The following is a 13,407-nucleotide window of genomic DNA, read 5'->3' on the forward strand; positions in this document are numbered from 1 at the left end:
ATCAAGTCTAACTAAAACCCTCTGTGCGGTGGCTAACATCCAGCTAATGCATCATCAACAAAGACCACCAAAGTACACATGGTATCTCGGTAATGGAGCAGTGTGTAGTTGGGCCTGTTCATGGTTGTTCAACGGTAAGTTCTATGTTGTCTATAACATGAATTCTCTAGTGTTCAGGGTACATCTCTGAACAAATAGTCCACATGCTACGAGCACCTGCGTTGTGACTGATATGACCAGCAATGAGTGTCAAAATGTTCTGGAATGCAACGCATCAGTATGAATGCATTAAGTGCATAAGAAACCCTCTGCTACAGATGGAAGAATGCTCAGGTTCAGTAGCCTCTGAGAAATGCAAATCAAAACCACAGAGAGGTTTCACCTCATCTGTTAGAATGGCTCCCATACAGAAATCAACGAATAACAAATACTGAGGAGGATGTGGGGGAAAAGGTACCCTAATCAAATGTGGGTGGGGATGTAAACTAGTGCAGCTGCTATGGAAGGCAGTGTGGAGAAACCTCAGATTTCTGAATTTTGTCTACTGTATGACCGAGCAATCATACTCCTGGGAATTTACCCAAAGGAAATGAAATCAGCATATGAAAAAGTTACCCATACCCCAGGGTTTACTGCAGCCCAATTCACAATAGCTAAGGCATGGAATCAACCAGATATCTATCAACTGATGACCGGATAAAAAATTATATATATATATATATATATATGTGTGTGTGTGTGTGTGTGTGTGTGTATCTTACATTTTGAGGGAGAGGGAGAGAGAGGAAGGAATACTCCTCAACGGTAAAAAAATGATGAAATTCTGTTTTGGCAACAAAAAGCTTGCAACTGTAAACCATTATGCTTAGTGAAATAAGCCAGTCCCCAAAAGACAAAAAAACATATGTTTCCCCTGCTCTGTGTTGACTAACAGAGTACTAAAATGTAATATGTAGTAGTGAAATTGACATTTTGAGTTTCGATGATTGTTTACAGCCCTTTTCTCTATTATTGAGGAACAGTGTTTTTTTCTTCTTCTATTTGGGGAGCTCTTTACTTAGCATAGGGTTAATATAATGAGTACAAAGTAAACTGAAAATAGATCATTGTAAAACCTGAGAGTGAATAAGGGAGGAAGGAGGAGGAAGGGTGGGGACGTGGGCGGGAGGGAGGGTCAGCGGGAAGTTTCGGTATGTTCCTAAATCTGTATATATGAAACACACGAATTTTGTTTACCTTAAATAAAAAAATAAAAATAAGCCTTCTGTTAAAGGAGTTCAACTTTGAGGCCTGAAAATGTGTTTTTCAACAACTCTAAGAGTGCCTGACAAATGTGTTTTTCAACAACTCTAAGAGTGCCTGACAACCAGAAATTTAGCTATCTATTTATGCATAAGCAACATGAACAATCCTCCAGGTTTTAACTCATCTTTTTGAGAATTATCGAAGAACAAATAAAGCTTTCTCTTCCTGAAGATTCAAAATACTTATACCTGTATTTTGAGGATGATAATAAAAAAGAAAAAGAAAAAGTTCTGCAAAACCTGATTGTGTTTCTGCTGAACTAAGTTAGGTCACCAGATCCCCTGGTTCTTCCCTTAGTTCAGATATTGCTGTAAGCTGGAAAAACACAGCACTTGACAGCCAACCTATCAACCCCTATAAGATGCTATAATTCTCTCCCTCTCTGTTCTCTCTATCTCACTGCAAAACCTGAATCTTGTCATTCATTTGCCCCTGCTAGTAGGGAAAATTCGCATCTGTTTTACTTCAGTTGTGAAGCCTTTTAACAAGCTCAGATTTACTGGCTACGTTCATCAGTAACCCTACCTAATATTTTAAAGTCCATTCCCATGAACTTTTTGAAATATTCTCACAGTACTCCAGCCTGCCGTTTTACTTCATCACCAGACTCCTTGAAATAATATTCCAATCCCATCAGATGCAGCCATGGAGAACTGTAGCTGATATTACTGCCATTTTCACCTGAGTATCTTTAACAAATCAACTGTGACTTTTTATTGTCCCTTTCTCCCAGAAAATTAACTAACACTTGCAATCTATAGGCCATGACTTGGGCAACTCTAATTTTGAATTCAACATCCATTTTAGGGCAAGGCACCATACTCAGTTGCCACATGACAAATACTAATAAAGATGCTAATATGCAACTTAGCTAACGTAAGTCTTCCATTCTGACCTCCATGTGCTCCCCACTAAGTTATATTTTGTTTGTGATAGGACATCTGGTCCTGTTTGCCTCAGACTAACATATTGTGTGCTTTAGGAATAGCACTGTGAGTTGTGTCTGTACATAGCAAACATAACGTTCGATGGACCAAGATCAGAAATTCTGAGATGAGAGCTCTAAAATGAGGTCACCTTGATTATTCAGATACTCTACCTGGGAGGATGACTGATCCATTATTTATGTGAACAATGAGAAGAGTGTTCCCAATGGGGGATCACACTTATGGAAAATAGTATAAGGAAGTTATCACATTACTGATGGCACCACCTCTGCCCTACTGGAATACAGATCAATCTCAAAACAGCATGAACAGTAGAGCATCATACATAGCTCTAGATTTCTCAATGGCTGGTCTTGGGAACATTTGTTCCAAGTAAATGCTTCTTCCTGTACTTGAATCAATAAAGCAGATACAGTGGTTAAGGTTACATATTTCCCAAGGAAAAGCTACTTGACTATTTAAGATACATCTTTATAGTCTTTTGAGTTTATCTCTTAGTCTAAGTTACACAATTGAAATTCTTGGTTATGAAGTATCTTATCTCTATTTTAATAAATCTTGTTTTTGTCATAGTCATCCTGATGTTGACCTATTATATTCTAACCTGAGTTTTAATGCAATCACCTTATCATCATTTAACGTGATGGTACAACAACAAAAAGGCTCATCAGATCTTGGGATACAATTAGCTATAGAAATAATTGATCAGTCCCTGTGAGTTAAAGATAGGTATCTTTAGCTTTCCTTGAATTGTCAATCTCTTGCAAGTGAGAAGCTGACCAATGAGAGAACTGAGAGAAAAGACACTGATACCCAATGGTTAAAATCTAGGTGATATTATATGTTTGTTTGTTTGGAGCCCAACATTGTGGTGTAGGAGGTTAGGTCTGTGCCTGCGATGTTAGCATCTCACATAGGTGCTGGTTAGAGACGCAGCTGCTCTACTTGTGATCCAGCTCCCTGCTAATGCACCGAGAAAGCAGTGGAGGATGGTCCAACTGCTTGGGCCACTGCACCAACGTGGTAGACTAGGAGGAAGCTCCTGGCTTCAGCCTGGCTCAGCCCTGGCCATTGTGGTTTGGGGAGTCAATCAGTGGATGGAAGATCTCTTTGTCTCAATATCTCTCTAATCTCCTCCTCTTTCTGTAACTCTGCCTGTCAAAAAAAGAAAAAAAAAATTAAAAATAAGAAGTTTTCTTTTGTGAATTATTAGCTCGTCTCATTCCTAACTTTCTAATGGATGGTTTGTCTTTTTTTTTTTTTTTTTTTTTTTTTGACAGGCAGAGTGGACAGTGAGAGAGAGAGATGGAGAGAAAGTTCTTCCTTTGCTGTTGGTTCACCCCCCAATGGCTGCTGCGGCCGGCGCACCGCGCTGATCCGAAGCCAGGAGCCAGGTGCTTCTCCTGGTCTCCCATGCGGGTGCAGGGCCCAGGGACTTGGGCCATCCTCCACTGCACTCCCGAGCCATAGCAGAGAGCTGAACTGGAAGAGGAGCAACTGGGACAGAATCCGGCACCCCGACCGGGACTAGAACCCGGTGTGCCGGCGCCACAGGTGGTGGATTAGCCCATTGAGCTGCGGTGCCGGCCGGTTTGTCATTTTTTTAAAAAAAAAGATTTATTTTATTTATTTGAAAGGCAGAGTTACAGAGAGAGAGAGAGGAAGAGATGGAAGGGTGGAAAAGAGAGAGAGAAGAGAGAGATGGATCTTCCATCTGCTGGTTCATTCTCCAAGTGGCTGCAGTGGCCTGGGCTGGGCCAAGTCAGAGCCAGGACCCAGGAGCCTCTTCTGCGTCTCTCACGTGGGTGAGGGGGCCCAGGCCTTTGGACTGTCCTCCACTGCTGCTGCAAGCACATTGCAGAGAGCTGTATTGGAAGTGGAGCAGTGAGAACTCGAACAGGGGCCCACAGGGGATGTTGGCATTGTAAGCAGTGGCTTAACCCACTATGTCACAATGCCAGTGCCTCTGTCTTCTTAAATAACAAGCTATTAACTTTTGTTAATTATATGATATTTCTTACAAATGTTCCATTTTAGATTACTGAATGCTTTTTTTAAAAATTAATTTTAATTACAAATATAAAATTCACCATTAAAAAAAGAAAAGAATCTATGTGACAACAGAACATCGACCCGGGATCTCTGTAGCACTCAGTAGAGAACAGTCGGGACGTGACCCAGCAGCAGCCAGATTTTCTGTTATTATCCACACTTTCAGCTCAGGACCTAACAGAAACAGATTTGACCCAAGCAAATCATTTGAACGCTTCTCCTACTTACCTTCCTCATGCCAATGTCCCCTTTCAGTAGGGGTCTGGACCTTCCCATTCTCCCACTATGAAGGTTTCCAGTCTTCTGGTGGCCTGTAAGTCTGCTATGTGCAAGTGAGAGTGACTACAGCAAATTCCAAACAAGTATGCTCTGTCCCCTTTGGAGAGTCTTCTGAAGCCACAAACAAAAAAATCAGTTTCAAATTCTAAAATTTAAAGGAGGTATTTGCTTTTTTTTTTTTTTTGTATTTTCACATTTTATGTATTAAATGTAGGTACATAGTGATACAATTAGAAAATTATTTTAAATGAATACACATCTGAGGTATACAACATTTAAGTTTTATTTTGGGGCTGGCGCTGTGGCATAGCGAGTAAAGCTGCCGCCTGAAGTGCCGGCATCCTATATGGGCGCCGATTTGAGTCCCAGCTGCTCCACCTCCAATCCAGCTCTCTGCTATGGCCTAGGAAAACAGCAGAAGATGGCCCAAGTCCTTGGGTGCCTGCACCTGTGTAGGAGACCTGGAAGAAGACACTGGCTCCTGTCTTTGGATCAGCCCCGCTCCAGCTATCATGGTCATCTGGGGAGTGAACCAACAGATGGAAGACCTCCCTCCTCTCTCTCTGCCTCTGCTTCTCTGTAACTCTGCTTCTCAAATAAATAAATAATTTTTTAAAAAAAGTTTTATTTAGTTGAGAGCAAAACTAGTTCATGTTTACCATATCCTTGTAGGCAGGATAAGACAAAAACTCTTTTCTGTAAGCCCATTCCTGTGTAACTTTTGAGACTGGTTTCAAGCAGAAGAAGGAAACTGCTACACAGGAATCAAGAAGGGGAACTCACGTTAAGAAAGGAAGTTTTAGCAGCAAAATAACAGAATCCTAGAGCAGAAATGTGGTCCAGAATCCACACAGCATGGAATATGACACACAGGAAAGCATCTCAAACCCATATTTCTCTCCACTTTTGCTTAAATTCGATCATGTTATCTGTTTTCCTGAGTAGATTGTTGAAACATAGTTGTAGTGTCTCAAGGCTAAATAAATAACCTAGCCAGATACTAGCAAAAACTCCACCCTATTAAAACTTCTAGACTTCAGATATGAAAGAATGTTTCTTTTAACAGTAGTATTTTATACCAATAATGTGTTTTCTGGAGTCTCTTAATATACATTATATTCACATATGTTCATATATATCATATTTATCTCTACTTATATTTTATTTCTAAATGTATAAATCCCCAAGTATATTGTTTATTCTGTTAGTGAGCTTTAAAAAATCTTTTTTTTTCAAAAATATATAACTCCAGTTCAAATTCTATATCTCTAGAAACAATTTGGTCTTTGTCATTGATTAATAAACCCATGACAATTATGTGAATTTGTGATAGCATCTGGAAATAAAGTGGTAACAGAAACAGCAATGAATTGGTCTTAGGTAAGAATTGGATAGTGTGTAAGACAGAATAATTGAAGAAAATCAAGTTTATTGAAAGCCACTACTTTCTAAACCACGAGTAAATGAAAAGAATTATGAAAATAGTTTATTAATTGTGTGAAATTTGCTGTCAACTGATAATATACTATGTCTAATTTCATCTCATAACACATGACATAAAATGTTCAGTATCCAGTCAGCAGGTGAGAATTGTTCTCTGAGAACAAATTTTACCTTTCCCACCAGTGTAACAATTCTCACTTCCTTTATTGCTAAGTGATAATTAATATTTTCAATCCAGACGGATTCATAAAAATATGACCTTCATTATCTTTCTTTCGGAAGTCATGAGATACAAATGCCTAGAGAAACAACACTGATCCTTGGCAAAAATTCTTGGAGGTACTTTTAAAAATTATATTGTTCTTTATAATTCTCCAAATATGACTGATTCATGTAATTGTCTTGTTTTAAAAATACATTAGTGAATTAGAGACTGGACTTGAGTAGAATTAAAATGTGTGTTCACTTTGGTGAATGAAGGAGAGTGAACAAATAATTCAGTTATTCTGCTTTCCAAAAACATAACTGCCATGCATCCCAAAGCTACTATTTTTATCATATACATCATTGGAGAGTGCAGTCTTGAACTTTATAATTTTATTTAAATATATATATATATATATACATATATATGTATGTAGATAGATAGATAGACATGTATATGTGAAATGACCACTGTGTAGGTTGATGATAGGCCTCAACTTCTGATGTATTTATCTGATCACAACAATAAGACGTTCTACACTATAATGTCATCACACATAATGTCATCACACAAATGGGACAGGGCACTACACTGCTCCTGAGGTCAGCTGGACCATACTGGGAATGGCATGGTGATGGCCCAAGTGATTGGGTGCTTCCCACCCATTTGGAAACCAGGATTGAGTTCCTTGCACCTGTCTTAGGCCTGGTTCAGCCCAGATCATTGCAGGCATTTGAGAACTTCACCAGTGGATGGGAGTGTACTCTCTCTTTATCTCAAACAGGTCTACAATAAAGTGACTTGTTAACATAATCTTGATTTTGATTATAGTGTGTACACACACCCATATGTGTGTGTGTATATATATATGTGTGTGTGTGTGTGTGTGTTTATATGTATACATATATGAAAAAGAATGAGACTCTGTACCATTGATGGTAGGTTTTTGCTACTACTTCAAAACCAGATATTTATTTTCCTAGGCAATGTAACCCCAGGAGTGTACACAGTAATAGTGACCCTCATTTCTTAGGGAATGTTCAAGAATTACCATCTACCCTAGAATGTCACTTGACGTAGATATCAGGTTGCTTTTACAGCACCCTGGTGGCTGGCTCTTCATTTATTTGAATGTAAAGCAGTGTTCATGTTGCCCCAGGGATGCATCCTGTATTGTACAATATTTCTCAGACTTCAATGAGCACACAAATCAACTGGAGACCTTGTTAAAATGCAGATGCTGATTCAGTGGGTCTGGAATGGGGCAGGAAATTATACATTTTTAAACAAACTACTCGGCGATGCCCAAGCTGCTTGTTGATTCTTGAATCACCATTTCAGCAGCAGCAAATTAGGCAAGGAAATGCTTGGTTGTCACCACAGCGACTGGGAGGTAGCATGGCTCTGCGTCCGTGAGAACTCACCATGCTCTGCACCCCTTTTCCAGTCACAGGGAGGCTGTAGCTATCTGGTCACACTACAGCGAGACAGTTGCTCCCATGTTTCCTTTACCGTGCTTCAGGCAGAGATCAGAGACAAAGAGAAACCAGTCTACTCAGCAGCCATTTGCTCCTCTCCGACTCTTTTTTAAAATATTTATTTATTTATTTGAAAGGCAGAGTTGGGGTGGGAGGGAGACAGAGAAAGAGAGATCTTCCATCTGCTTGGTTCAACTCCCAAATGGCCTCTGGTCAGAGCTGGGCTGATGCTAAACCAGGAGCCAGGAGTTTTATCTGGGTCTCCCACATGTGTGTCAGGGGCGCAAAGACGTGGGCTATTTCTGTTGCTTTCCCAGGCACATTAGCAGGCAGCTGGATTGGAAGTGGAGCAGCTGGACTCCAATCTTACCCGCTATGTCATATGTCATGATGCCGGCCCTTCTCTGACTTTTCTTTTCTTTTTTTTTTTGACAGGCAGAGTGGATAGTGAGAGAGAGAGACAGAGAGAAAGGTCTTCCTTTTTGCCGTTGGTTCATCCACCAATGGCCACTGCGGCCGGCGCATCGTGCTGATCCGAAGCCAGGAGCCAGGTGCTTCTCCTGGTCTCCCATGGGGTGCAGGGCCCAGGGACTTGGGCCATCCTCCACTGCCTTCCCGGGCCACAGCAGAGAGCTGGCCTGGAAGAGCTGGCCTTTTGCTTCCTATAGGTCTCCAATCACTTGTTGACTTTTTCTCTTTTATTTCCTTCAGTTTTTCCCTTCCTTTTTTCTTTTTTCTTTTTCTTCCCATTTGTAGACAACTATCTCCTCCTGGAAATAAATGATTGGGCTCAAAATACTCTTCAGTGGTTTGGTTTTTAAATATTTTGTTTATAAAAAGGAAACAAATTTCATGGATTTAATATATACAATTTTAAAAGCAAAATAATACTTCCCACCTTCCTTCCCTCACTTGCTCTGATCCTTCCTTCTCTTCCCTTTCTTAAGTTTCTTTTAATTTTTAATGATGACATACTTTAAATTTTCTTTATAATATAATTACAAGCTTAACTCTCCACTAAATAAAGAATTCAACAAGTGGTAAGTAGAGAAATCACTGTTCCTCGAAAGCATAGACAAGGGCTATAACCAATAATCAAAATCAGAATCAAATATCTGTACTCCATTTGGCAGCACATATAAAATCAAATGTCAATTTGGAAGAATCACCTGGGGAGAGACCATGATGGCAGAATAGGGAGGGTGCTTACTGCTCTAGTCTAGGGGAAGATCATTAAAAAAAAAAAAAAAAGTGGAAAGAGTCCAATCTCAGGAAAGAGTTAGGGAGAAAATGGCAGAGGAAACTCCATGCAAATTAGAGGACACTGTGGATCTATATGGAAGGTGTGGACACACACAACTCAGGACCCCAGAAGCCGAGAGCCTCTGCAACGGCTTTGAAGAGTGAGGTGAGACCAGACTACTGGTGCCCAAGCCACTGGTGATAAAGCTAACGGGAGACCCTGGCATGAGTCTGGCTTGGAGCCCTGTGGGAGACCGTGTACCTGCCAGCCTAGAGGGGAAAAAGCGGGTGGCACATTTCTCTCTCCCTGATCACCCGGCACTGGCGTCCTGGAACTAGCTGAGAGAGGGTAGGTGCCATTTTGGACACATGTAGCAGCTGTGTCAGTTGGTGTTCATGTGCCCAGCAACCAGCAGAGTGGAGATTCCTGAGTCTGGCTGGGAGGACTGACAGAGGGCTGGGCACTCATGGCTGTGGAAGGCTCATGTGACAGGATTGAGAAAACGCTGTGGCTGCATGGGAGAGCTCAGGGTGTGAGTGAGTCTTTGGGCAGTCACTGTGGGTGGCTCCACGTACTTAGGGCTCCATGATTGCCTGGTGAGGGTCAGTGCTGTGGATCCATGCTCACACCGAAGACTGCACAGATCATTTGTGTGGTTCTTGTGGCAGTGCAAATGAATGTTATACCCACTGGGGCTATAGCCCTGGCATTGGTCTCCTTGGAGGAGAGCGGGTGAGTGTGAGAACACACCAACAGAGCACATTAATCCTCCCCTCTGATTTAAAAAATGAAAAAGGAGAGATTTACCACACCCAATTTGGGTGTCACCTTGGACACTCCCCTCACCCTGGAGCACTGAAAAGTGCTCCCTGGCCATACCTAGCACACACCTCAGACATTGATTATATTGGACCATCTTCTCTCTTATTTTTTCCTTTTCTTATTATATAGCATTTGTGTGATTAGAGTGTTAAGTCTTAGTTCTTATTATCTTTGGACAGAAGATCGTATCAGTTATTTTAAATGAATTTTTCTCTGTCTTTTTTAGCTCAGTCCATAAGTGTGTTGTAGCCACAAAAGAAAATACTTGGGTTTGCATTACTTTAAATAGTTGAAAACCGAGGTTATAAGATGCATTGTACTGTACATTTTGATTTAATGCTATAACTAGTACTCAAACAGTATGTTTCACTTTGTGTTTCTATGTGGGTGCAAACTGTTGAAGTATTTTATACTAAATTGATCTTCTGTATATAAATAGAATTGAAAATGAATCTTGATGTGAATGGAAGGGGAGAGGGAGCGGGAGAGGGGAGGGTTGCGGGTAGGAGGGAAGTTATGGGAAGGGGAAGCCATTGTAATCCATAAGCTGTATACTGGAAATTTATATTCATTAAATAAAAGTTAAAAAAAAAAGATGCATTGTGTAATGAATTAGGTTTTTATTTCTAGAGGAAATTAGAAATGAAATACAGATTTGAACGACTTAAAGGATACAAAATGATAGTGTTTGTAAGCACTATGAGCCCTTTTGTGTTCGAGGCGTCCAAAACTCAAGCGTTCACTCGATTCCCTCCTGGTACCCTGCTTCACGCGTTTACAGTTATGTTGATGTTGCGAAACAGCCGAGGTAACGTGTTATTATATCTGTGTCCACTATTAATCCCATAGTTTTCCTAGTTAGCAAAAAGCAGTCCCAAAAATACTGTTAGTGTCTTTTTTCGTTAGTATTTTACCTGCTAATGATATTTTAGATACTTTTAATCATTTTCATGAGGTGTCTATACAACTTAAAACATCACATATTGCATTTGCACTAGTTAGTGAAGAGTAAGAAACAAAAAGCTGGCTTATTGAGACAATGGATGTTCCATTAGTTAACGTTCAAAATTTTTACTACAGAAATTTTGAGAGATAGTTGAGACCTGATGATATCTATTAAATGAGCTCCTGTGACACGGAGAGGAACCCCAGAAGCAGTGGAGGACACGTGAGGCATTTGCTTGCCCTGGTTGCAGTTGTGGTTGTACTTAAATACAGGTAGAGACACACTGACATTTTTGTTCCCCAATAATCTGGAGTAGTGTCCTGCACTATCTGTACTAAAATAACTATAAATCATGGAATCTTCAAAGAAGCAACTCTATGACTATACTCTATTGTGAGCCTTTGTACATCTAGGTAAAGTTTCCATGATACAGAGTATTTGGATGTACTATAATCAGGGCCAGCACTGTGGCATAGCAGGTAAAGCCAGCACCTGCGATGCCAGCATCTTATATGGGTGCTGCTTTGTATACCAGCCGCTCCCCTTCCAATCCAGCTCCCTGTTAACGCTCTGGGAAAAGCAGCAGCAGATGATCCTAGTGCCTAGGCCCCCGCTATCCACGTGGGAGACCTGAAAGAAGTTCCTGGCTCCCAGCTTTGGCCTGGCCCAGTCCCAGCTGTTGTGACCATCTGGGAAGTGAACTAGCAGATAGAAGATCTCTCTCTGTCTCTCCCACTCTCTGTAACTCTGACTTTCAAATAGATAAATAAATATTTTTTAAAAAATTTACTATTATAAGGAAGATGTCATGGCATTATTCCATGTGCTTAAATGATAACTTGAGTATTGAGTTTCAAGAAAAAAATATGAAATGAATAATTGTTTCTGCATTAGCTATAATGTTAAATTGACAAGTTGTAACATAAAGCATAAATCTGCATTTCTCAAATGTGAACCACAGTAGGCTAAAGCTCTTTGTGTAAACTATAAGTGCTACAAATAGTCTCAGCACTGAACATGTATTGATACCTCTCAAATGAATGCAACCTTTGATACAGATGTTTTGATATGCCCCAGAAAGTATCTGACTGTGAATTTTTTAATCAGTTTGCTAATGAAGATACTTCCTGTTTTTTGTTGTTGCTGTTCCATATTTTCATGTTTAAATTTGAATTTTTACATTTTTACTACTTTTAAGTACAATTTGTTCAATGGTTAAAACGGGGTTGTCAGTGAAGAAACTTAAAAGCAGCCTCATTCACGTAACTGCTTAAGTAAAAACTACATTTTGTGTTCTAAAATTATGTCAGTTTGGCTATTTACATTACTTTTTTTTGTACTCTGCATATTAGTTACCACAAATAATGGAAAACATGATATTTGTCTTTTTGGGAAATGCTTATTTCACTAAGCATCATATGACCCTTCTTGCAAAGTTTGCAAACACCCACAAAGGATAATGTATAATTTGATTTTCCCATCAGAGAGTACTCATCGACAGATTTTATTTTTCATTGCCTTCTTTAAATTCCCTTTTATATTAGGATCTGCTCGTTATGCCTATCATTCTCAGGTCCTGCAGGGCTATTTTAATCTAGCCCATTAAATTCTTTTTAATTTCCTCAAAGTAAACACAGCCAGGTGCCAACAGTTTTCAAAAATATTTTGCATTTAAGTAATTTGATGTTAAGCAGAAATGTTTTTCAGTTTTACTTAAGTCTTGGGGCTAACATATTTGGTTATAAATTCTTCTTGGTTTCTTTTTTTCTTTCTTTCTTTTTTTTTTTTTTTTTTTGACAGGCAGAGTGGACAGTGAGAGAGACAGAGAGAAAGGTCTTCCTTTTTGTCGTTGGTTCACCCTCCAATGGCCGCCGCGGCTGGCGCACCGCGCTGATCCGATGGCTTCTTTTGTCTGGTAAAATTTCATGATTCATCTTTCGATAACTTCTCTCACTTTTCTGTTAGTTTGTACCATTTCTTTGCCACTGCTCTTCCTTCCATAAGTTTGCTTTGAAGTAAGCCATAGCAGCTACTAATAGAAAGAGAAGTTTAAACTCAGCTCCATTATCTATTTTTGTAGTAACAGCAGCAGCTCCAGGCTTCTAGTGCCATTAGAAGGCAGTGAAGGTTACAAAGTGGCTGGCCATGTTTACTTTACATGTTATTGATGTTTACACACAGTGCTATTCCTGTTTTGTTGTTTTGTTTCCAGCTGACTCTTTGTTAATGATAGCAACCCTGGAAACTCTGCAACTTAATTATCAAGGTTGGTTTAAGTAGCCAGTTTTTAAAACAATTTTCCTGCATAAAGAATAAGCTCATTTTTATGTCGAAACTATATACTTGCATCTATTCTAAATGAGGTTTTCATTAATCTGTTTTAAAATCAAAATTTTAACTAGAATGAATCATTATGATTATGACATCACAATAAGAATACAGTAATTCTGATCACTCTCATAAATGGTAAATAGGAACTTGCAGAAATCATCTTATATATGTTAGTCCAAATCATTTATAACTAGTTGAAGAATGAGACATATTGGATGATAAGTAAGGTACGTAAGTTTCAAGTATATTGGGGCCTAGGTTGTGGTGTAGCGGTAAAGCTACTGCTTGCAATCCCAGCATCCTTTACAGGTGTTGGTTTGAATCCCGGCTGCTCCACTTCTGACCCAGCGCCCTGC

The 13,407-nt window shown here is 39.7% G+C and overlaps 1 pseudogene; it reads left to right on the top strand.

The window, feature by feature from the left end:
• Positions 1 to 13,407, top strand: part of LOC133766394 (large ribosomal subunit protein eL6-like) — a 152,588-nt pseudogene that overhangs the window by 12,073 nt on the left and 127,108 nt on the right.

This window comes from Lepus europaeus, chromosome 9 (genome assembly GCF_033115175.1).
Source record: "Lepus europaeus isolate LE1 chromosome 9, mLepTim1.pri, whole genome shotgun sequence".
NCBI lineage: Eukaryota > Metazoa > Chordata > Mammalia > Lagomorpha > Leporidae > Lepus > Lepus europaeus.